Here is a 27,024-nt window from a genome sequence, read left to right on the forward strand (position 1 = left end):
ATAACACATTTGAAGGGATGACTTCATCACTGTGTAACAAGTCAGATGTTTGGAGCAAAATACTTCGGACAGCCATCTCCCTATGTAAATTATTTTCACTGAGTGGAAGTGTATACATCAGATCTGTTGTGTAAGCCAGTCCTACCTAGCACTAGAATCATGAATATTCATACTGTTAGTCATTGCTGGATTCGAACACCTGCCTCTTTAAGTCCACAATCAAGAGCACAGTAAACGTTGTAATACAAAACTGAAACAGAATGTATTTGAAGGGATGACATCATCATTATGTTGCAAGCAAGGGAGCCCCACAGGATTTTTTGCAGGGGTGTAGAGCCCCGCCCACACAGCCATTCCAGTGTCCCATTACTTGGATATTTCTCCCCATTTGCCATAGACACTGTTCAAATCTCTCAGTGTGCATACTGTTTTATGCTTTACTTCTACAATGATTACAGATATTTGGATTTCATTTACAACTTTTATTTTAAATTTTATAGCACAAACACTGATAGACATTTACTAAACCTTAACAAAGCAATAGTCTTACAATGAAAACAGACTTAGCATTAAAACTTCTCTACCTTTGAAACCCACATTCACTGAAACAGCATTGAAACTCACATTCAAATAAAATGCATCTGGCCAGTGGCAGGGTAAGTTTACCTTTGGCCTGTTTCCAAATCATAAGCTCCGGGGTATAAAACATGCAGCCGATGACATTGCATCAGTCTTTCTTGCCGCATGGTGCCCAAAGCAGAAGCAGTTTGCAAGTGCCGGTCAGCCAACTCCTGAAATTTTCATTTTCGAGTTTCAGAACTGAAGTCTTCAAAAAAGCTAAGTACCCCGTTGGGGGTCCTTTTTCTTGCTCTTAACCAATGTCAGTAAAAGTTAACAATTGTCTTACCTGTGGAAAGCAAATACCTCATCAAGATTTTCATTTGTACTGCATTCCTTGCATAGGCCCAGACCACGACGTCCCTCGCTGTCGGTTTTGTGCCTTATTCAACCCCCAAACTATCCGTCGGTCTATTTTTGCAGCAAATTATTTTGGTACTCTGTGGAACTATCCAAAAATGGCTTTGGTAAGCCATCCAACTAGCGATGTTCTGAACAAACGTAAGGATAAAGACAGAGACAGACTGCATATGTCCAAAACTGCCAACGACGCTTCTGTTAAGCTAGTCATCAGTTTGCCAGTACTCAGTGAGGCACTTTTGCAGCCCCTGATACCCACTACTTCAGATTCGCAGGCCCCTACTGAGACCCATTCGGAGTCCAGTATGCTGCAAGATGCTTCTTCGATTATGGAATCTGCGGATGTCTCTACCTTGGATGGGTCCGGAGCCACTGTGCAGGCACCGGCTTCTGAGGGTGTATTCAGGCCTACAAATTTGCATTTCAAACCGATGCCATCTTCTTCATCAAGGCCTAAAACTCAACCCATGCCTAGAAAACCGACGTCCAAATCACATGGTCAGGCCCATAGGCCTAAAAAACAAATGCTTAGAATGGCTGAAGACATTATTACTTTAATTAGGGGAAGCCAGCCTTCCCCCTCTAAGAGACCTAAAACTGATTTTCCTTCTGATTCTTCTGATCAGGATTCTGAAATTTATGCTGAACAAGTTGGTAAACATACTTTGCAATGTGGTTTTGAGTCTTTAGAAGCATCTTGCAGGGCTGCTGTCACTGGGTCTGTACTTAGAAGGCATGCTTGGTTTAAGGAGCAAAACTTGCCAGATCATGTTAAAGCTAAATTACTGGACGCTCCCTTAAACCAAGACCACCTGTTTGGCAACAAAACAGAAGAAGTCCTTAAAAAGATGGAGGAAAAAGCTAAATCTATGCAAACTGTTAAAGATTTCCTGCAAGTACAGCCTCCCAGATTTACTAGGCATTGGCCTTCTAAGAATTGGTCCTTTCCAGTCTCTTCCAGGCCTTCTCAGTCCAAACCCAGGAACAGCAGACCACCTAAGCTACAGTCTCAAGGTACACACAGGTCTAAGCAGTGGGGGGCACCCAATTCCTAAGCTGGAAGTAGTAAGACACCCCCCTATGGAAAAATGTCACAGTGACTTAACCTTAACCCTTCCAAGCCCTGCTCAACTGCCTGTTCCCTTAGAGGGAAAGATTGCCCTGCATGCAAAAAACTGGGAACTCATTATCCAGGACAAATGGGTTTTAAATATAATTTTCCAAGGATACATATTCCACTTCCACACCTTACCCACCCCAAATGGTTGGCCAGACCTACCCCCAAATCAGTAGGCAGAGGCCCAACAGCAGGTTCTCTCTCTTCTAAGTATCAGGGCTATTCAACCTGTCCCAGCAGAAGAAAGGGGACAAGGGTTTTACTCAAGACTTTTCCTGGTACCCAGAAAAGACAGCTCCTGGAGTCCTATCCTGGATCTCTCTATTCTAAACACCTTTTTGGTAATCCCAAAATTCAAAATGTTAACACTTCAACAGTTGCTTCCTATGCTAGGCAAAGATGCCTGGTTGGCAACTTTAGACATAAAGGAAGCTTGCCTGCACATTCCAATAAGGAAATCTTGCAAGAAATACCTACGCTTCAGAGCAGGCTCCATGCACTATCAGTTCTCCGCACTTCCCTTTGGCTTATCTACTGCGCCCAGGGTATTCACAAAGTGTCTAGCTCCAGCCATTGCATTTTGCAAGCAGAGAAATATTCAAATTTACCCATACCTAATTCAGGCAGAAAGCCAGGACATGCTATTAAAACATCTGTCATTTGTAAAGAAACTTCTAACCTCACTGGGCTACAGTATAAACGAAAAGAAATCTCATCTGGTACCCTGCCAACAGATTGTATTCCTGGGAGCAAGCTTGAACACAACTTCCCAGATGGCTTACCTCACGCCAGAGAAACACATTTATTTGACAGCCTACTTCAAACTACTGGCCACAAAGACCCAGCTATCTACAAGGAAAATTTTGCAAGCCCTGGGGTTCATGACCTCTTGCATTCTACTAATTCCATAAGCAAGACTGCATATGAGGAAACCACAATGGTATCTAAAAAGTCTATGGTGTCAACATTCTCAGGACCTGGAAACAATGATTCCTATCATTCTTTATATAAAGACAGAGTTCCTTTGGTGGGCAGAGGCCTGCCACCTCAACAAGGGGCTCCCTTTCAATCTACCCCTTGTCGCCCAAACCCTGACTACAGCCGCATCAGATTATGCATGGGGAGCTCACTTGGTAGGGCAGTGCATTCAGGGCAAATGGAACCCGAGTCAGATGCACCTGCATATCAACCAAAAAGAAATGTTAGCTGTACAGAATTCCCTGACAGCCTTCAAGGACCACATCCTTCCAGGACAATTATTGGTAAAGACAGACAACACCACAGTTATGTGGTACATAAACAAGCAGGGGGGAACCCACTTGTACCCACTCTGCAGACTAGCCATGGCTCTGTGGAACACAGCCTTGTGCTACCAAGTGCACCTACAAGCTCAATTCCTGCCAGGCAAGCTAAATTCACTGGCAGACGTCCTAAGCAGAAATCTCATGGACCCACACAAATGGAAACTGGAACCAAAAATATTCAACCTCTTGAGGAACAAATGGGGGACTCCAGAGATAGACCTGTTTGCCTCCCCCCAGAATTACCAATTGGACAAATTCTGCACAAGGACTCCCCACAGTCAAGCTTGGAAAGTGGATGCCCTAGCCTTCATCTGGGAAAGCCTCTCAGTGTATGCCTTTCCCCCACTGCCTCTCCTCTCAAAAGTTCTGCTAAAGATCAAACAGGACAAACCAAGGACAATTCTTATTGCACCAGACTGGCCTCGCCAGCACTGGTACCCCCTTTTACGCAGCATGATACTGTTGGATCCATGTCACCTACCTCAGAAAACTTCCCTGCTGTCCCAGCAGGTGGGCCAGATTCTGCACCCTCAGCTTCAAACCCTGAACCTTGCAGCCTGGCTAATTCCTTGAGCTCTCCAATTGCATCCCTCAGTAAGCAGGTGCTAGAGGTCATTCTGGAAGCAAGGAGACCTATACTAGAAAATCCTGTTCTGAAAAGTGGAAAAGATACTGTTCCTGGAGCCAGACCCAGGGTACGGGCACTATGGTGCCCAGTTTACCTCATATTCCTCAGTACTTAACAGAAATGCTCCAGAAGGTCCTATCCTTCTCATCAATCAAAATTCATGCCTCTGCAATTTCAGCACATTATAATACTGAACCACCCCTCTTCTCTCATCCCCTGTTAAAGCAATTCCTCAGAGGGGCTAAACATTTAAGACCCCCCCAGGCAAGCCACTACTCCAGCCTGGGACCTTAACTTTGTATTGGAAAAGCTCACTCTCCCTCCATTTGAACCAGCTGCAACTGCAGAGTTGAAATTCCTTTCTTGGAAAACAGCCATCCTTCTAGCCATCACTTCGGCAAGAAGAGTGTCTGAATTACAGGCCCTCATGGCAGTGGAGCCCTTCATTTTCTTCCATGCAGACAGGGTTTCCCTCAGGACCCAATCCTTCCTTTATGCCCAAGGTGGTGTCTAGCGTGGCCCTAAATAAGTCCATTCGTTTGCCTACCTTTTTTCCTATTCCACAAAACGTGCACAGACAACTTAGATTTTATTTGGACAGGACTAAGACTCTCAAAAAATCTGAACAGCTGCTAGTTGGCTTTGCTGCAGGGGCGGAGGGGAAGGCCATTTCAAAGCAAACCATTTCAAAATGGTTAGCCCATTGCATTCATTTCTGCTATAAGCACCATGGAAAACCTACCCCACTGGGGATAAGATCACATTCCACCAGAGCTGCATCTACCTCTACAGCCTTCCTCAGAGGAGTCCCTACCAGGGACATCCTAGAAGCTGCTACCTGGAGCTTTGTACATACCTTCACCAAGCATTACCACATGCCTATTCTTTTTTCTAAATCCAGAGCTGGTTTTGCCACTGCAGTCTTGCAGGGCTTAGTAGCTGGTCCTAATGCTCTCTAAATTCCTCCTCCCTTCCTTAGCTTGGGGAATTAACCCAAATGTAATGATTGCAACAGTGAAACATGAAGAACATAGTACAGTTGTGTACACTTACCATAAATGTAGATGTTTGAGTGTATTCACTGTTGCAGTCCTGGTTACCCTCCCTCCAGCCCCCTGACATCTCTTGCCTCTACCTTCCTTCTTGTTTGGTGAATTTAAGCTTTTTGGTGTATTTGCTTTTTGCTGGAGGTGTAACCTAACATATAATTGCTTCCCATTATGGGGGTACCTGACATCTAGGGCAAGACAAACTGATGTAATGGCGTTGGCTGCATGTTTTATACCCCTGACAACCTGACATCATGAAAGAGGAGACAGCATCCGATGCAGGAATTCAAGACTTTGATATTCAGGCTGGCTGAGGGCTACCTGCAGGCAGATAACTCAAATGTAATGACTGCAACAGTGAATACACTCGAACATCTGCATTTATTTTAAGTGTACACAACTGTGCTTTATTAGGTGTCTGATCCAAAGGAGGACATACTAAGGACTGCAGTACTATACCCCCTTAAAATACAAATGTACATGCTGTAGGAATAGAACCTACAGCCCTTTGCATCAAGATGCAAGTATGCTACCTGCTGTGTTAACACTGCTTTAAAATTCTATACCGCAATAATGATGCCATTTGCTAAACAAAACAGTTGCATATTTTAAGTGGACTTAGCATGAGCAGCAGTAACCTTTGCTTCCCTTGAAGCTCACAATTCCTTGAAAATGCACTTGAAAATAAATTTCACCTGCTAGATCTAACTAAGACATCTCTCTCTCTCTCTCTCTCTCTCTCTCTCTCTCTCTGGCTCTGTCTGTCTCTCTCTCTCTCTGACTCTCTGTCTGTCTGTCTCTCTCTCTCTGACTCTCTGTCTGTCTGTCTCTCTCTCTCTCTCTCACACACACACACACACACACACACACACACACACACACACACACACACACACACACACACACACACACACACACACACATGCACACACACACACACACACACACACACACACACACACACACACACACACACACACACACACACACACACACAGGCCCCAAACTATGGACACATTTCGAAAGTTGCTAGAATAACAGGATTTGTTAGAATATATTTTCTGAAGGATATCAAGTCTGAAACTCAAATGCATGTCATTTATTTAGTAACCTTAATCCTTGTCTCATCCCAATGATTTGTCTAAAACAGAATTTTTATGAGGAACAGACCAAAAATATAATGCAAAAAAAAACAACAAAAAAAATGCTTTATTCAGCTGCTTATACACTGTGTTTCCTCCTCCTACTCTATTACTTCATCTTGTTTTTTTCTGCTACTTGCTGCTACATGTTCTCTAAAGTGTTCAATTACATCTTTTCTGTTGCATTTATTACTGCGTGTTTATAGCCTGTTGAAATTGTGTTTTTCAAAGCCTCTTAGTTTTGGTTTAAGCACTTGGGCTTTAGGCCTACCCCTAAGGTCTCCCTGGCCTTTCTCCCTCAGATTCTGACAAATATGGATGGACAATTTCCTACGGTTTCTTCTGCCAATCTGGCTGATATGGGCATCCTGAGACAGTGTAGCAACTGCTTCATGTTCATGGACAACAATCTACTACTACCACTTAAGGACACAATTTGTGAGAGATGTAATTACATTAAAAACTTAGAGTCTATGTTCTCTCCCTCACAAGCCAGTATATCTGGCACTGAGAAGGTTGTCAATACAATCAGCACACGCACACCTCAAACACCACCCACAACTACACAACACATGCCAACATATGCGGTGGTTCTCAACAAAAACAAACCAAAACAAAGGAGACCTTAGAGGCAAAAACACACTCACTCCACAGCCCTCCAGGCTCCACACCATATACCATGCATAGTCCACACACTTGTGTTTCGCAACCACTAAGGCCTAACCATAAACCCAACATATTAGTCATAGGCAACTCCATTGTGAGGCACACAGATGTGTCTCTCACCCGGCTGGATAAGGAGAAAGTCACGGTTAGTTGTCTGTCAGGTGTCAGAATCTGCCACAATCACTCATGTCTCTCAACAAGTACTGTTATGACTCTATCATAGTCCATGTTGGTGTGAACGACTTGAGATGCACCTCCCTAGACTATTTGAAGAGAGACATGATTGAGCTCACTGAATATGTGTCCCAGGCAGGTATGACCATAGCCTTAAGCAGCATTCTACCGTCACCCAGAATGATGCCTCAATACAAACAGAAAATGATTGGGCAGGATTCACGAAGCCTCCGTGTAAGAGTTATAACTCATACATGGAGGCTGCAGTTAAACGGAGTGATGTCAGCATGCTCTGCATATTCATGAGAGCATGCTGAATCACACTTAAGGCCAACACGGTCCGTGTAAGACAAGTGGGGGCGTGTCCGTAGGCTGAGCCCCCATTTGGGGTTTTTGGGATTGGGTGTTTTTCTTGGGTTTTTTTTAAATTCCCCTTTTAAAAAAAAGGGGTTTTTTTTTAAAAAAAATTTTTTTTTTCCCCCCCCGAAAATTTAAGAAAGGGGAAAAAAACCCCCCCAAAAAACCCCCCCCCCAAAAACCCCTTTTTTTTTTTAAAAAAAAAAAAAAAAAGGGCCCCCCAAAAAAAATTTTTCCCCCCCCCCAAAAAACCCCCCCCAAAACCCCCCCCTTTTTAAAAAGGGGAAAAAAAAAAAAAAAAAAATTTTTTTCCCCCCGGGGGCCCCCTTAAAAAAAAAATTTTTTTTTTAAAAGGGGGAAATTTAAAAAAAATTTCCAAAATATTTTTAGGAAAAGGGGCCCTTTTTTTAAATTAAACCCCCCAGGGGAAAAAAAAAAATTTTCCCCCAAAAACCCCTTTTTCCTTTTGGGAAAAATTAAAAATTCCCAATAAAAAGAAAAATTTTTTTAAAAATTTTTTTGGGGGGGCCCCGGGGCCCCCCCGGGGGGGAAAAAAAAACCAAAAAGGGGGGGTTCAAACCCCCTTTTTGGGGGGGGCCCAAAAGGGGGGGGTTAAATTTTAAAACCTTATTTTAAAAAAACCAAAAAAAAGGGAAAAAAAGGGGGGGGGGGGAAATGAAACCCCCCAACCCCAAAAAAAAAATTAAAAAAAAAAATTTTAAAAAAAAACCCCCCCCCCGGTTTTAAAAAAAAAAAAATTAAAAAAAAAAATTGGGGGTTTAAATTTTTTTTTTTTTTAAAAAATTTTTTTTAAAATTTTTTTTTTTTAAAAACCCAAAAGGGAAAAAACCTTTTAAAAGGGGGTTTTTTGGGGGCAAATTTTTCCCCCCAAAAAAAATTTTTTTTAAAAAGCCCCAAAAAATTTTTTTTCCCAAAAAAAAATTTTAAAAATTTTGGGAAAAATTTTTAAAAAAATTTTAAAAAAAAAAAAACCAAAAAACCCCCTTTTTTTTTCCCAAATTTTTAACGCCCGTAAAAAAAGGGTTTTTTTCCGGGGGAAAAAAAATTTTAAAAAAACCCCTTTTTCCCGGGGAAAAAAAAAAATTTTTTCCCCCTTTTTGGGGGCCCCAAAAAAATTTCCAAAGGTTAAACCCCCCAAAAAAAACCCCCCCCCCTTTTTTTGTTAAAAAACAAAAAAAAAAAAAGGGAAAAATTTTATAAAAGGGAAAGGAAAAAAAAAAAAAAAAAATAAAATTTTAAAAAAGGAAAAAAAACCAAAAAAAAAAGGGGTTTTTTAAAAAAAAAAAGAAATTTTAAAAGGAAAAAAAAAAAAGGGGGGAAACCGAAAAATTTTTTAAAAAGGCCCCCAAAAAAAAAAAATTTGGGGGTTTTTTTTGGCCCAAAAGGGGGGGGGGAAAAAACCCCCCCCCCCAAAAAAAAGGGGCCCCCCTTTGGGGCCTTTTTGGGAAAAACCCCTGGGCCCCCAAAAAAAGGCCCTTCCCCCCCCTTTTTTTTTGGGGGGCCCCCCCCAAAAAAAAAACCCCGGGGAAAAAAAACCCCCGGGCCCCCCCAAAACCCCCCAAAAAACAAATTTTAAAAAAATTTTTTTTGGGGGGGGGTTTCCCTTTTTAAAAAATTCCCCCAAAAATTTTTTTTCCCCCCCCCCCCCCCGGGGGTTTTTACCCAAAAGGGGGAAAAAAAAAAGGGGGAAAAAAAGGGGGGGGATTAAAAAAAAAGGGGGAAAAAAAAAAAGGGTTTTTACCAAAATTTTTCCAAACCTTTTAAAAAAAAAAAACCTTTTAAAAAAAAAAAAACCCCCCCAAAAAAAAAAAAAAACCCCCCCAAAAAAAAAAAAAAAGGGAAAACCCCCTTTAAAAAAAAAAAAATTTTTTTTGGGGGCCCCGCTTTGGGGTTTTTTAAAAAAAAACCCCAAAAAAAACCCCCTTTTTTTTTTTAAAAAAAAAGGAAAAAAAAAAGGGGGGGTCCTAAAGGGAAAAAAAAAACCCCAAAAAAACCCCCAAAAAAAAAAAAATCCCAAAAAAAAAATTTTTTAAAATTTTTTTTTAAAAAAAAAAGGGGGGGGGCCCCCCCGGGAAAAAAAGGGGGGGTTTTCCCCCCCAAAAAAAAAAAAATTTTTAAAATTTTTCTTTTTGGGGGTTTTTTGGGCAAAAAATTTTTTTGGGGGAAATTTTAAAAAAAAGGGGTTTTTTTTTAAAAAATTTCTAAAAAGAAATTTTAAAAAAAAAAATTACCAAAATTTTTTTTTAAAAAGGGGAAAATTTTTTTTTAAAAAAAAAAAACCCTTAAAAATTTAATTTAATTTAAAAGCATAATAGATAACTCTCTCAACTAGGCATCATTCCATGTTACCAGATGGGTAGTAAACTGGCTCACTGATAGAACCCACCTAATAAAAATAGGAAGCCACCTCAAGCAGTAGACCAATGAAAAGCACAGGATTGGTTTTGGGGCCCCCATTTGGGATATACTTCTGAGATGCAGGCCAAAACCAGTGGGCTATGGCTGACCAAGTTTGCAGATGACTGCAAGCTGTTTAAATTTCCCCAAGTGATGTGGACGTCCTCCAAGAGGGTCTCACCCAGACAAATGACTGGTGCCAGAAACATGGCCTCAAGCTGAATGCCAAAAAATGCATCATCATCCCCTTTGGGGAAAGTGACGTCACCACATATTATCACATTAATAACAATGTCCTAAGCACGTAATCAGACATGAGGGATTTGGGCACCCAGGTTGATAGCAACATGACTTTTGACCACCATGTTGCTTCCGTTGTATGGAAAGCTTTCTACATGGCCTGAAAAAATATTATATGTCTCTTACTTGCTTCTTGCTTGGTGTGATGGATCTGCAGTGTTCTTATGACACTCAGTCTTGCTGGCTGGATTCTTGCTAAAATTCAAAGTCTGATTATATTTGCATTCACAGTCTGTTGCATACAGAAACTTGCAGAATATACACTGATGAGAGAATATACTTTGCAGCACTTGTCTTTAAGAGCAGTAACCAATAACTTTTATAATAAATAAAACTGGACAAACGTTGCAGCTTAAAAGTACTGTTCCAACTTTACTTCTCATATAGTACAGATGATGTGAGAGATATAACATTTACCTCAGAACACCAAATGTGTCCTACCATACCCTAAACAACTGGATTTATACAGCTCTTTATATACTTTTTAAACATATTTTGGAGAATTGCTTATCCTGTAGAAACAATACTAAACTTCCTTGTTTAACAATGTCTTGTAAGAGACCAGCTTTTCTGACAGTGTGAATATCCTGTAACAGTGTCCTGATGTCCATGTAAAAAAACATATTTTTGAGGAAACACATTGTCCTGTATTCTATTTGAATCTGTGTATAGAAACATGTGTTCTTATGTCAATGCTGATAAGCATATCCTGTTTTTTATGAAAAAAAACATATTTTTGAGAAAACACATTGTCAGAGATCAGCTTTTCTGACAGTGTGAACATCCTGTATTTTATTTGGATCTTTGTATAAAAACATCTGTTATCCTGTTTTTCCATGCAGAATAACATGCCATTGTTCTTTAAGGGAAAAAAGTCCATTCAGCAGATTCCTTTTCAAGCCATGGTCATTTAGTATGACTGCTGATCACATATTACTTAAACTTTGTTTCTGCATTTAAGCAAGCCTTTTCTTTCAGCATATTTACAACATAATTAATTTCAGATTTATATTCATAAAATCTAACAATTCCCTCTGTTTTTAAACATACTCAAAACATTTTATATAGAAAACACATTAAGAAACAAACCTTTAGTTTGATACAACAAATCAAAATGCAATTTTACATAGTTAATACAATGATATTAAAGTATTACTACCAAAACTGAATGTATTTAACAACTTTTTCTTTTGCAGACCATTCTGTGAAAATATTTTATCAGTTATGAGCTGTGTCTGCTTTAATATTATCAATTTATTCTTTTGCAATCACAGAATTTAATTTATGACAGAACTGTTTCATTAACTCTTTGCAATTGTTAAATTAAAATAACTATGGGCAAGCATTTATAAAAACTGAAAACACACAATTTCAATGTAATTTTAACCATAACTTTGTGGTCATGTCTTTGAACTGCCCATTAACATCTTGGTAAAACACTGAACTGGGCTTAGATAATAAATATTTGAAAGCAGTTATTTTGGAAAACCAATGATATTACAACTTGACAAATTACTTTTGAACTTATTACATGTATCCTGTACAGTATGTATTTACACAGACTTTTTTATTCATGCATTTCAATCTAGTAGGTACCCTGGACCCATTTTTTTAAATATGGTTTTCATACATATTTATTACTAGACATTAATCTCATTTGTACTGAATTCTTCTGCATTTGTACATACAATGACTATAAAGTACATTTAGTCTAATCTTACAAATTTAATAACATTAATATTAAGCAAAATCTTGGAAAATGTTTGTCTCTTTAGAAATATCTAGTGGAATTAAAAACCATATGTCCTGTTATTTTAAACTACATACTCAAAAATTTAAAAAATATTCATGCTTTTTATACCAACATTTTTTGAAAACATATTAAAAATAGTGAATTCTTGTAGTTTAAATTTTTCATATCTTTATTCTCTTTGTATAGCTGTAATCATTTTTAAGCCATCTCTTGTTTTTAAACCATCTCTTGTATAGCTTTTTTAACAGGTTTATAAAATTCTAAAAAATAAAAAAACCATTATGATAGCTATTAACAACTTGTAAAATATCTTATCCTGTCAGGTTTAATCCAGTTTACCAGTATTTCTAATACACTAATACCTGTTTTTCCCCCCATAAAAGAGTATTGTCAAGAAGGAATGAGATATTTTTTTCCTGTAGCTTTATTTTAGACCCTTATTATTTATTTTTATGTAGCTTTATTTCAGACCCTTGTCAGTTTTTTATACAGTCAGTGTAAAACTGAAAAGTGCCCTCCCTTTTAAAACAGTCAGTGTAAAACTGAGAAAGTCCCCCCCTGTAGTACTTCAGCACTGTTTACCTGCTATGCTGTAAAAAAGAATGTATTTTACCCCAACACTTGGTTATACATTTTTTTTTAAAAATTTGAACTTTTGTCTGATTTGATAATTTTTATAAAGTTTTTGCTGTTTTACCACTAGTAGGCATTTCCTCCTGCACAATTGATTTGAACTGTATATATACTATAGCCCATTTGCTGGCTGTACTTGATACAACTGATTTTTTTGTCCTTTTAACATTTACTTGCAAACAGATTAAAAGTGACATCCATGTACAATTGTTTTTATTACAATTACCAAATAGTGTTGCCTGTAAACATTTTAACAATTATGTTTTAATAACAATGATGCTTTAGAAAACTCAAGCTACTTATCTGGCAATCAGTCTTGTTGTTTATCTTATCTTTCCAGCATTTCCTGTAACTATTCATCCAGTCTAGGAAGGGGGTCACATTTCATACTCAAACTATAGTTAATTCTTTTGGCATTTTTTCCCTTTTAAAGTGATTGTGATTTGCATAACTATGCAAACAAAATAAATAGACATCATTTTTCAATTACCTTACATGGATTTATTTTTTTATTTATTTAACTATTTAACTGTCCTGCCATTAATTTTACAAAAAATGTTTGAAAAAACCATCTGTGATTTTCTTTTAAAATTCAGAACTTTAACTGTTTGGTGTTACTATATAATTATAAACAAATTGTAAAAACAAAATAGATATTAGTTTAACCAAACATTTATATTTATATTATTTATATTTTGTTTTGCCTGTTATTGTAACAGATGTACTCTAGATGAAAAACACATGCATGTCTGTCTTGTATCTGTATATCTTTATACAAGCATGTCACTCTTGTGACTTTAATTTTTTTCTCATCTATTTTTTTTAATTTTATATATTTAAAACACTAGAACAGTTTTGTTTACCTTTTGACTATGCTAATGAATGGCATTCATATGCTTTTTTTACTGTAGTACTGATAGATGTCTTGCTTTAACTGAAAAAGTAAAACATTTAAGAATGATTTGTCCCTATCATCCTACCATGTATGTTTAACCATTTTCAAAACATAAACATATTATAAAATATATTTTTTTTACAGAAATTTTAGGGAAGTTCCCAGTCTTTGTCAGTTCAGCAAATTTTTTTTCACCCCAACCTGTTAAATTTTTGTGGTTGCATGGTCTTTCTGACTTTTTAGTAAGCTGTTCTGCTGAATTTGAAACTCCTATGCACTTTTAAAAAGATGTATGTATAACTTGTCTAAGCTTCCTGAACTCATTGTGTCTGTTTTTTTAGAATTTTAACATTCTTTGTAACAAAATGTACTAGAGTTTCTATCAGTAACTGATTTGACTTTTAACTGAAATAAATTTTCATCTGGTGAAAAAATAACTGTTCAACATCAGAATGTAATGGAAACACTTTACCCTTAGTTAATTCTTCAGATCTGTCTTTACAGTCTATTTTTATATTTTCAAATATGCAATATTTTTTTTACATAATACACAAAATGCAGTTTTGTTGAATCACACAATAAACATTTGTCATATTTCACATGTTTTTTTTGAGATACCAGTCAAATATTGTAATACATTTGCATAATGCCTTACTATCAACCTGCCTAATAAGGTTTTACATTTACTAATGTGCTGTGTATACCAAACAAATTTTCTAAAGTTTGGTTTACTCCTGCATGAATTATAAATAATATTCATACTATCTAGTAATATAAATGTCTAAAAAAGAAACTATATATGAATAAACAAACTGTCTTAATATAAAACCCCTTAAAAATATACAAACTGTTAACATCATCCCACTAAAAAGTGACAGAAAAAAATCTTACCAGTTAGCAAGAAAACAGGGATCATTTTGCAGATTTGGGAAATTTTTTAAAATCACTTGAGAAGCTGGGGGAGTGGACTTGGGAGTATATCCCCCTTTTTTTGAAGAATTTTTGGCACTGGTTTCTTGAACTAGTCATCCATTGAGGCGCTAAAAACTTTACTAAAAGCTGCATAAACTGGGAAAATTTTGTTGAATTCACATATACAATGTTAGTTATAATTTGACTGAAGTGACCCCCTGCAGGGCTTCCATCACTCCTCCTTTTTTGAATGCAGATTTTTTCAAATGCAGACTAGCTTCCCTTGAAAAATTTAATTTAATGGGGAAAAAAAGGGGGGTTTTTTTTTTTCTGCCCCATTTTTGGGGTTTGTGTTTTTCCTCCCAGAGTGGGCCCGGGGTGTTGTTATGAGGACTGTAGCGTAGTACCAGGGGCTGACCACAGATGCCTTCCCTTAATGTGAATGTGCTCTGTCCTGCAGTAGCCTCCTGCTATTGTTATACAATCTGCCTCTGTCTGGGGTCCCCCGGACAGGATGCCTAACCTTGTGCATAGGGTCTGGGTTAGAAATGTGTGTGCAATTTTGCAATCTGTGGCATGCCCGTGGTAAGCATTTGCAAAGGGGTCAGCAGTGTGGCTTGTGGCTTCCACTGGCCCAGTGTGCTGCATGGATACCATCTCAGCCCCAAAGTGAATAACTGTCTAACCACATACATATCAAAGTAGTCTACTGTGCTGGTGGTGGTGGTGGGATATGTATATCCAGGCCGAGTAACTTTGTCCACATCACAGTAGTGGATGGTGTCCCACATACAGTCCCTTTGGGGATGAACCCCAGAGTGAGGTTGTGCATTGCACCTGTCATGTGTGCTGACCGATGGGGCATGCTACTATTTTGGGAATGTGGCAGGTATTGTTGCACAGGTGTTGGCTGAGCACTGATATCTGGCCATGTACCTGTGTATCCACCCCCACACACAAAATGCAACATATGGGAGTAGTAGTATATCACTACACATGAGTATCATGTATAGTATGTGTGCCATATATTGCTGACATGGTCTGCTGATATCCTGTTTGTGTTCTCTTCCGGGGAGATGGCGACAGCGTAACCCGCCTACTCTGTGGGGAAAATGAGGAGATCCACCAGAGCCTGGGGGGAGTATGACATCCTTTTTTCCCCCACCAGTCAGAATCAGCAGGAGGGGCTGCACTGTGGCAAGACCTTGTCCGTAGGGTAAATAAAATTTTGGGCCCGCATAACAGGACATATGAGCGGGTCGACATCACTGCAGTGATTTAACCCGAATGTCCGGCAGGTGGATATCCACAGGCAACAGGTTGCCACAGGAGGGGGGGCCACACATCCCCTCACCAGACTGGAGGGCTACTCCTAAGTGTTGTGGCTCCACCCCCGGAACACCAACAGCAGTACACCTGCTTTTGATGGAGGCTGGTTCCACACAGCAGCACGACATGGAGCGTGCAGGTAATATGCCATATGTACCCCTTGACTGTTCTGTACACTGTATCATATGCAATATCAATGGGACAGATGTGCCCACACATTAATCTCATCATTTCTGCAGGTCCCTCCAGGGTTACAGAAGGCAGGCCATCCATGCTGGTGAGTGTTTTTAAACCCTAACCTATAATAGTCCTGATAATGCTAGAAAATAGTGTAACTCAGTAGTGCTCTGTGTGTATACTGCAGGGTGTGCATGGGGCATGTGTGCAGGTGTGCCCATTGTGCATGGGGCATGTGTGCCTGTGTCCGTGTGCATGTGTGTGCCCCGTGTGCATGTGTGCATGTGTGCCTGTGTCCACGTGTGCATGTGTGCATGTGTGCCTTGCCCAGGGGATGTATGCCTGTGCCCCGGGGGCCATGGGGCATGTGTGCCTGTGTCCATGTGTGCATGTGTGCATGTGCATGTGTCCGTGACCATGTGTGCATGTGTGCATGTGTGTGTGCATGTCCCCGTGTGCATGTGGGGCATGTGTCCATGGGGCATGTCCCCGGGCATGTGTGCATGTGTGCATGTGTGCTGGGGCCCGTGTGCATGTGTCCATGTGTGCATGTTTTATAAGTGCATCACTGGTAACAATGTCTGGAGACTGTAAACTGTGTTTCCTGTTTTCCCTCCCACAGGTTCGGGGGCTGCTCTGGTGACCTGCAGCAGGGAACCTGAACCCTGTGCCACGGCTACTGGTAATGATGATATATTTTAATGGTACAGGAAGGTGTGTCAGGGTCTGCCATTGGTCAGCCAATTGACAGTACACAGCTGTCAACCCCATCATTGCCGTCATCCTGCCATACATCCTTTGTCACCATTGTCCCTAGGTGATGGACAGGATACAGTGGGCATAGACCAGGGTAATGTGGTACCTGTGGCACATGCTTTCCCCCCACAGCAGCCATGGGCAGGGTCCTCGATGGTACCACACAGACAGTTGCCCATGGGGGGGAGCATCCGTGGGCTGCCTCTGGCCGGCGTGCCCAAAGAGGTCTGTCAACCTCAGCTATTTTGGGCTGTCATGCAGGCACAGTCGTATGGAAAGGTACACCAGACAGGGTCTGAGGGGCTAGAGCATGTCGCCGCCATGACAGACAGTATGGGGACATTGCGGATGCTATCCGTAATTTTACCGATGTCATAGACAGACGTTGTGGGGACATATTACAGCAGTTCCACAACCAGATGTCCATGAGCCAGGGCAATGGTGGGGGTGCGGCATCGGCGTGGCCCTATGCGGCAGCGGGAGCAGCTGGCAGTCGGCGGAGGGGGAAAAGGCCCCCCCTAGTGCCAGCAGCAGCCCCAGCAATGCTGGGTCTGTGCTGTCATTGAACGCCCCCCGGAGACCACGTGCATGGCTCTGGACAGTCCCAACAGGGACTGTGTCCAGTCAACACACTCCGCTTCTGATGACAGTACCCAGTCTGGCTTGTACTGGATACGGTCCGTAGCACCCCCGCCAGGCCCGGTACCGTGTCCGTGCACACAGACACTGATCTGTATGGCCCCGCCAGGTGCAGTCTGTGGCTGTCCACAAACCCCCGTATATGGCAGCCATGAGGTGGAACTGTGTGGGGCATACACACATGCAAAAGTTAACACCTAGGGCAACCCCCACCCCACTGCACCAACACTGCCCCACCCTGTACTGCTGCCCCTCACCAACACACATACACACACATGTCAATTATGGGTATCAGTGGCTGACTCAGGCATACCTAATCCACACCCTGTGCATATGATGACACTGTGCCACGTCCTGCAATCTCCAACATCATTGCGGGAACAGGTAAACACGTTGCTGATGCACAGGGTGACTACATAGAAGTGTATTAGTAATATCATGTTGGTAACAGTACAGTGTGCTGCTATGACTGTTGCAGTAACTGTATGAATGTCCTGAATTGTTATCTGCACCCATAGTACATACCAAAGTATAACAGCTGCACATAATTGCATGCCGGTGGTAAGGTTGTCAACAGATAGCTGCATACATGGGTAGCACAGGGGGAAAGCTAACGCAAGTAGTGATATGCAATGGTGGACATGTACAGTTATGGTGTCAAGTTGCCCACAACAACTATGCCATGTGGATGTTCGCGCATGTAGATATGTGTGCAGTACCAATGTTTCCAAACCCCAAATAAGTATGAAAAATATGGGTTTTACCATGGGCATCTGTGCTGGTATTCCTGGGTACATGTTGATAGTGCGTACATATTTGCATTGTTAATTACTGTTATTGTTACCCCCTTTTTTGTTGTAAATGCATACTTCCAGCCCTGTTTTCTGTAGCTTTGTTTGCATGCATGTTGCTTTGGGGTTCCCCGGAACACTGCTTACACCTGCAATGCAGAGTTACAGTGCTTCTGTGACTCTAGTGACATCTGCATAGCCAAAGTATGTCAACTTTTCACATGACAGAAACTGTCTGTCCTGTCATGTGTTTCCTGTGACACATTGCACGTCTTACCTGGCATTTACCATGTGCAGTCATATATGCGGGTATGAAAAAGGGGGTACACACACATACACACCTTCAGTATGTTGTTCCCCATTGGCCCTATGTGTTGGTACCACCATGGCAATCACACTACTAGGGTGGGATGTCCCAAAAGGGAACCTGTGAATCCCTCTATGGTCCAGTTGTGGTTTATGTGGGTCATGTGTCAAAGTCACAGCTGCCACATGTATGCAGTCAGCCATCACCCTTGGCCAGGGAAAACAACACATGTGTGGGATGCCACCCACAGCCAATCTGGGGACTGGTCTCTCTGAACCCAGTAAAGCCATACCCTGTCAGGTGGCATGTCAAAATACTACATTCCGGACAAACGTCAAAACCCCAAACCCTGCTGCTACTATTTAATACCCTGAAGATGTTCCTGATAGTTTTTACCAAACATTTTATATAGAAAACACAAGAAACAAACCTTTAGTTTGATACAACAAATCAAAATGCAAATTTTACATAGTTAATACAATGATATTAAAGTATTACTACCAAAACTGAATGTATTTAACAACTTTTTCTTTTGCAGACCATTCTGTGAAAATATTTTATCAGTTATGAGCTGTGTCTGCTTTAATGTTATTATTTTTTTTTAACATGATCAATTTATTCTTTTGCAATCACAGAATTTAATTTATGACTTAGAACTGTTTCATTAACTCTTTGCAGCTGTTGAATTAACTATGAGAGACAGTAACCATGTGCTACTGCAAGCATTTATACACTACTGAAAACACACAATTTCAATGTCATTTTAACCATAACATTGTGGTCAAGTCTTTGAACTGCCCATTAACATCTTGGTAAAGTACTGAACTGGGCTTACATAATAAATATTTGAAAGCAATTATTTTACTGGGATAAAACCAGTCATATTACAACTTGACAAATTACTTTTGAACTTATCACAATGTATTCTTTACAGTATGTATTTACACAGACTGTTTGCTGTTCATGCATTTCAATTTACTAGGTATACTGGACCCATTTTTTTAAAACTTGTTTTTTCACACATATTTATTACTAGACATTCATTTAATTTGTACTGAATTCTTCTGCATTTGTACATACAAAGACTATAAAGTACATTTAGTCTTATCTTACAAATTTAATAACATTAATATTAAGCAAAATCTTGGAAAATGTTTGTCTCTTTAGAAATATCTAGTGGAATTGACACCAAATGCATATGTCATGTTATTTTAAACTACATACTCAACAATTATTAAAAATATTCATGCTTTTTATACCAACATTGTTTTGCCAAAAACTTATTAAAAATAGTGACCATTCTTGCTCAATTTTTTTACATATCTTTTACTCTCTTTTGTATAGCTGTAATCAGTTTTAAGCCATCTCTTGTTTTTTTTAACTATCTTTTGTATAGCTTTACAGTTTAACAGGTTGTAAATACAATTTAATACTAAACAATACAATAATAACCATTATGATAGCTATTAACAACTTGTAAAATATCTTATCCTGTCAGGTTTAATCCAGTTTACCAGTATTTCTAATACACTAATACCTGTTTTTCCCTCCCCATAAAAGAGTATTGTCAAGATGGAATGAGATATTTCTTCCTGTAGCTTTATTTTAGACCCTTGTTGTTTATTTTTCTGTAGCTTTATTTCAGACCCTTATGCAGTCTGTTTATACAGTCAGTGTAAAACTGAGAAAGTGCCGCTCCCTCTTATACAGTCAGTGTAAAACTGAGAAAGTACCCCTCCCTCTTATACAGTCAGTGTAAAACTGAGAAAGTACCCCTCCCCCTGTAGTACTTCAGCACTGTTTACCTGCCCTATGCTGTGAAAATAGAATGTATGTTAGCCTAACACTATGGTTATACATTTATTTTATTAAATTATGAACTTTTGTCTGATTTGATAATTTTTTATAAAGTTTTTGCTGTTTACTACCACTAGTAGGCATTTACATCCTCCTGCACAATTGATTTGAACTGTATATATACTATAGCCCATTTGCTGGCTGTACTTGATGCAACTGAGTTTTTTTGTCCTTTTAACATTTACTTGCAAACAGATTATAAGTGACATCTATGCACAATTGTGGCATTTTATGACAATTACTAAATAGTGTTGCCTGTAAACATTTTAACAAGTATGTTTTAATAACAATGATGCTTTAGAAAAACTCAAGCTACTTGCCTGGCAATCAGTCTTGCTGTTTATCTTATCTTTCCAGCATTTCCTGTAACTATTCATTCAGTCTAGGAAGGTCTGAGCTCACATTTCATACTCTGTAAACTATAGTTAATTCTTTTAGCATTTTTCCTTTAATGTGATTGTGATTTGCATAACTATGCATTTATACAAAATAAATAGACATCATTTTACAATTACCTTACATGGATTTCAGTATTTTTTTTTTATTTATCTATTTAACGATTTAACTGCCCTGCCATTAATTTTACAAAAACTGTTTGAATAATACCATCTGTGATTTTATTTTTAAAATTCAGAACTTTAACTGTTTGGTGTTACTAAATTGTAAAAAACAAAATAGATATTAGTTTAACCAACACATTTATATTTATATTATTTATATTTGCTAAAGTCTGCCTTTTGCTTTTGTGTATTGTAAACAAATGTACTCTAGATGAAAAGAACATACATGCATGTCTGTCTTGTATCTGTATATCTTTATACAAGCATGTCAGTCTTGTGACTTTAAATCTTTATTCTTATTAACTATTTTCATTTAATTTTTATACACTAGTACAGTTTTGTTTACCTTTTGACTAAGCTAATGAATGGTATACATATGCTTTACTTTACTGTAGTACTGATATATGTCTTGCTTTAACTGAATGAAAGTAAAACATTTAAGAATGATTTGTCCAGACATCAGATCCTACCATCCTACCATGTATGTTTAACCATTTTCAAAACATAAACATATTATAAAATATATTTCTTTTGCACAGATTAGCTGTGTATGCAGGAAATTCCCAGTCTTTGTCAGTTGAGCTAATTTATTGCCTTTATCCTGCAAATGAAGTTGAATTTCCTGTGATGTTGCATGGTCTTTCTGACATTCTTTAGTAAGCTGTTCTGCTGAATTTGAAACTCCTATGCACTTTTGAAAAGATGTGTGTATAACTTGTCTAAGCTTCCTGAACTCATTGTGTCTGTTTTTTAGAAGTTTACTACATTCCTTTGTAACAAAATGTACTAGGGGTTCTATCAGTAACTGATTTGACTCACATGTGGTGACAGGACATAACTGTTCAACATCAGAATGTAATGGAAACACTTTACCCTTAGTTAATTCTTCAAATCTGTCTTTACAGTCTATTTTTTTAGCAATATGATGCAATATTATTTTATGACATAATACACAAAATGCAGTTTTTGTTGAAGCACACAATAAACATTTGTCATTTTCACATGGTTTTCTTTGAGATACCAGTCAAAGATTGTAATACATTTGCATAATGCCTTACTATCAACCTGCCCTAATAAGGTTTTACATTTACTAATGTGCTGTGTATACCAACATAGCAATTTACTAAAGTTTGGTTTACTCCTGCATGAATTATAAATAATATCCATACTGTCTAATATACAAAACTGTCGAATAGCAACCATACTAAAAATGTGACGTAGAAAAAAGTCTTACCAGTGAGCAAGAAAACAGGTGATCAGGCTGTTGTTGCAGATGGCTGGAAATTTTACAAAGTCACTTGAGAAGCTGGGAAAGCACAACAGGCAGTGGACTGATGGGCTAGTGGATATCTCCCTTTTCTTGAAGAATTTATGGCACTGCGAATTTCTTGAACTAGTCTCACTCCGGATTGTAGACGTCTAAAAAACTTTACTACTGAAAGCTGCATAAACTGGAATACTTCTGTTCAGAATTGACACATACGTACAAATGTTAGTTACTGCAATTTAACTGAAGTGACCCTCTGCAGGGCTTACCATCACTCCTCCTGTGTTTGAATGCAGATTGTAGGTTCAAATGCAGACTAGCTTGCCATTGAAAAATTATATGGTGCTAGTCACTCAGCTGCTTCGCCATTGAAAAAATATATTATATGTCTCTTACTTGCTTCTTGCTTGGTGTGATGGATTTGCAGTGCTCTTACTTGCTGGCTGGATTCTTGCTAAAATTCAAAGTCTGATTATATTTGCATTCACAGTCTGTTGCATACAGAAACTTGCAGAATATACACTGATGAGAGAATATACTTTGCAGCACTTGTCTTTAAGAGCAGTAACCAATAACTTTTATAATAAATAAAACTGGACAAACGTTGCAGCTTAAAAGTACTGTTCCAACTTTACTTCTCATATAGTACAGATGATGTGAGAGATATAACATTTACCTCAGAACACCAAATGTGTTCCTACCATATCCCTAAACAACTGGATTTATACAGCTCTTTATATACTCTTTTTAAACATATTTTGGAGAATTGCTTATCCTGTAGAAACAATACTAAACTTCCTTGTTTAACAATGTCTTGTAAGAGACCAGCTTTTCTGACAGTGTGAATATCCTGTAACAGTGTCCTGATGTCCATGTAGAAAAACATATTTTTGAGGAAACACATTGTCCTGTATTCTATTTGAATCTGTGTATAGAAACATGTGTTCTTATGTCAATGCTGATAAGCATATCCTGTTTTTATGAAGAAAACATATTTTTGAGAAAACACATTGTCAGAGATCAGCTTTTCTGACAGTGTGAACATCCTGTATTTTATTTGGATCTTTGTATAAAAAACATCTGTTATCCTGTTTTTCCATGCAGAATAACATGCCATTGTTCTTTAAGGGAAAAATGTCCATTCAGCAGATTCCTTTTCCAAGCCATGGTCATTTAGTATGACTGCTGATCACATATTACTTAAGCTTTGTTTCTGCATTTAAGCAAGCCTTTTCTTTCAGCATATTTACAACATAATTAATTTCAGATTTATATTCATAAAATCTAACATGGCCCACTTCATAAGTAAGGGTATCTCATCCAGGGACAAGGAGGTCATAACATCCCTTTATTCTTTTCTTATAAGACCAATTATTGAGTACAATGCCCCCTTCGGCATGTACTTTGCAAAGCACATGCAGCAGCTGGAGAGACCACACAGAGGATCCTCAACATGAGAATCCAAGGCCTCAAACATCTACCTTACACAGATAGGCTAAAAGCCCTGTCCCTCTACTCAGTTTCATACAGACTCCTCAGATGTGACTTCTGTCTGGCATACAAAGCAATCTCAGACCCTGCCTTGATGGAACTGCTGCATATCCGCAAGTCAAGCTCCACTCAAGTAACATGCATGCGTGACCTCAACCTGGTTTGTGACATCAATTGGACTTGTTGGTGGGACAGATTTGTATCTCAGAGACTCCTCCATCTGTGGAATAGACTCCATGTCCACGTCAAGCAGAGTACCTCATTATCCCTTTATAAGCGCAACCTGGATAACTAGATGGGAAACAGAAAATGCATTCCCTGGGAATTTACCTGTGACCCTGCTGGACAGGGGCTTTGGGTGTTGACTTGTTTAAACATGGGCTAAACTCTTGGCTAGGCTTATAAGGGCCTCAGGGCCAATAGCCTAGTAACTTCCTATGGTCCTATAATGTTATCCACCCAAGTGATTGACACCTGGCCTTCTTGCCCTCCCGATTGGTCTGGCATACAACTGTGCAAGGACCCTACCCTATCCCCATCTTGGTATTTTCCATCCCTTATGTGTCTTTCTACATTCCTTTTACATTTTCCAGCCTTGACCACTATCACTTGTCCATCCCCTATACACGCCCTATATGTCTGTGCTTATCTGCTGTACTTCCTACCTTTTGTTTTTTCCACTGCAAGTGTCTGTATTTCTGTCTGGGTCTGTTTACATTGGTTTACCTGACCCTGCTGTCTGTTTGTCTTTCTCTGTCTCATCTGATACACTTATTTCCTATATATGAAAAAGGGCTCTTTCTAGAAATGAATGCATGAGTACATGTACACATACATAATTAATGAATCATCCTTCTTTCCCCAGTCACCTTTCATGCCTTATGGTAATCCTTGTGTCTGTCCCTGCTTTCTGTTCTCCCTTTTACTACTGTCCTATCTATCCAATTTCTTCTCCATTTATAAGATGAGCAGGATTGACCTTTTGCTGTACACGCCTGCAGTGTCATACGAGATAGCTGCTACGATGCCCTTCTTGTACCAGATGAGGATGAAATGCAGCTATATTGTGCTACAATGCACATGTGAGCATGCATTAATTTAGCCACATTAGCCTGCCTTCCTTGCGTCATATATCATGTCTGTCACACATCTGTTGTAACGCTGATCAGATGCCGAGCAGCCAAGTACCATTCCTTCCATTAACATCACACGTCTCTTTAATTATGAAGGCTTTTACTTAGACTTACAAAGCTGTTCAGCATCTAACACACATGATTAGTTATGTGTCTGTTTATTTATTTACTTACTGACATTTGGTGACCGGGAAGGTCCGACTGGGTCAAGAACCCATTTTAATGGAGGCCCTGGAAGACAAGCTCCAAAAACAATGCTGACATAAAGGATTTAACAGTTATATCTAAATTTTATATAAGCTCTAATAAAAATTCAAACATTAGCAGTATTTTACAGTTAACATAAGCATACATATATCTGTAGACAAAATACAATTTGTCATGCAGATTGATAGCAATTAACAGCAAATTATAGAAGTTTAGTCTAAAATTCTAGTTTTGAGATGAGCATTACTGGCAGAGCAGATTTAATTCTACAAGGCATATATTACTTTTACTTTAAGTGTATAAGGGTAGAAGTTAAGTATTGATGAAAGTAAGACACAGGGAAGAGTTTGTACCATGAACCCATAGAAAATGAGTGCTACTCCACCATGCAGCACTTGTCTATGGATTCCTGCCCTGGTCTTGGGTTTTATACTTGGCTTCTGTTTTTAGGTGTTCATTTACAAGAACTGAAATGCCATCACCTATCCCACTGGGTCTGCAACAATGAAAAGAGGAATATTCTGAAAATTTTATATGAATTCTGGATATGTAAATCAAATTTCAGTAATGGCACATATATTAATACCCTCCATGTAGAGGGAAGCTTCTCTGTCCCATTGTTTTCATGTATTTGTGAAGCAGGTAAACCCATTGGACTCAAATGCCCCTTTTCACAGGTAACTCCAAAGCGCTGTCTGGGTAAGTGACTTGCTCAGAATCACATAGTAGGCAAATGGAGGGTGACAGAATCAAACCTTCTTGTACAACAATAATTTTTTTTATGAGAATTCTGGCATTTAGCAGTTACTGCATCTCTGACCTTTATCTTGCATATTTTTTATTTTCTTGAAATTTGAAAAGGTCAGAAAAAGGAACTGAGGGAAAGAAAATGTGCTGCTCATTTCCTGTACTCCCTTGAGAGAGAGGGAAAGAGACTGAGAAGTGAAGCCTATCTGGTGCACATCTCAAGCCAGGCTAACAGGCACTGAATCTCCTGTTTGCAACATTATACACACACACATGCAAATGCAAACACACACACACCTTTGTGGAATCCCTCTCTGCTCCTGAAACGGCTTGCTTGTTCTGATTCTAACGGCAATACCCTCTTCCTGGACACAACACGACATCTCTGCTGGTGCCCATCTGGAATTCAAATTCCATGCACGAATGCAGAAGATGAAGACGTAAACCATCAATCACACGTATGGAGAAGACGAAAACAGGTCGCAAGCACCTCCGTTTGTAGGACTGAACACAAAGGGCATTCTTAAAGAAGAAAGCCCTTAATTTTTTTTTTTTTTTTAAATTAGAAGTAAATTAATCTCCTGGCCAGCCGATTCCAGGGGGGTGCAAGTGCACAGCCTTGCACCTGCCTGCAGGCACTCATGGTTGCAAGTCAGAAATTTGTCTTAAAAGTGACTGAAAGAGTTGTGGGAGGCCTCTCCCTGTGTAAATGTTTTTTCATGAGTAGAACTGTACACATCAGACCTGTGGGAGAAGCCACTACTACCTGTCACTATAGTCCGACACAATAGTTAGTCATTGTTGGATTTAAATACCTGCCTAAGTCTACAATATAGAGAATATTGCACTAACTGCTGATACCACACAAAAAGTCTCATTACAATTATCAAACAGCACATACTTGTAGTTTTTATAACATATGTTTGTGTGAATGGTCAGTGTGCTGAGACAGACAGACAAAACATCAACTCGCTGTATACTGTGGCAATAATTCAAACATCACATCATTCAAAGAAGTTGTTCTGTTCTGGATGATATCTATGTGTGTCACATTAATTTGTATTAAACAGTTACCTGATGGATGATACAGATACTTACAGATGTTAGCCAGTGCAAAGCCATGTATTCCTGAATGTTCATCTCAAGATCACTCTATGAAACTCTTGTTTAATTTGCGGATCACTGACAAAACTTTGTGGTGCTTGTACATTTTGCAAGGTGACTACAGGCAATACATGCAAAACATGTAACATTCCAGTCATTAATGCTACTCAACAAGTATATGTACAATGGTCCTACTTCATTAGAACACAGTTGGAAGGGTAATGTATTTCACTGCAAAAATCATTTACATCATATAGTAAGTAGACAGGGTCACAGTGCGCTACTCATATCTTGACTACAATAAGCAATAAACCATATACAAGTAATACAAGT

This window comes from Protopterus annectens, chromosome 2.part2 (genome assembly GCF_019279795.1).
Source record: "Protopterus annectens isolate FY-2018-M chromosome 2.part2, PAN1.0, whole genome shotgun sequence".
Classification (NCBI taxonomy): Eukaryota; Metazoa; Chordata; order Ceratodontiformes; family Protopteridae; genus Protopterus; species Protopterus annectens.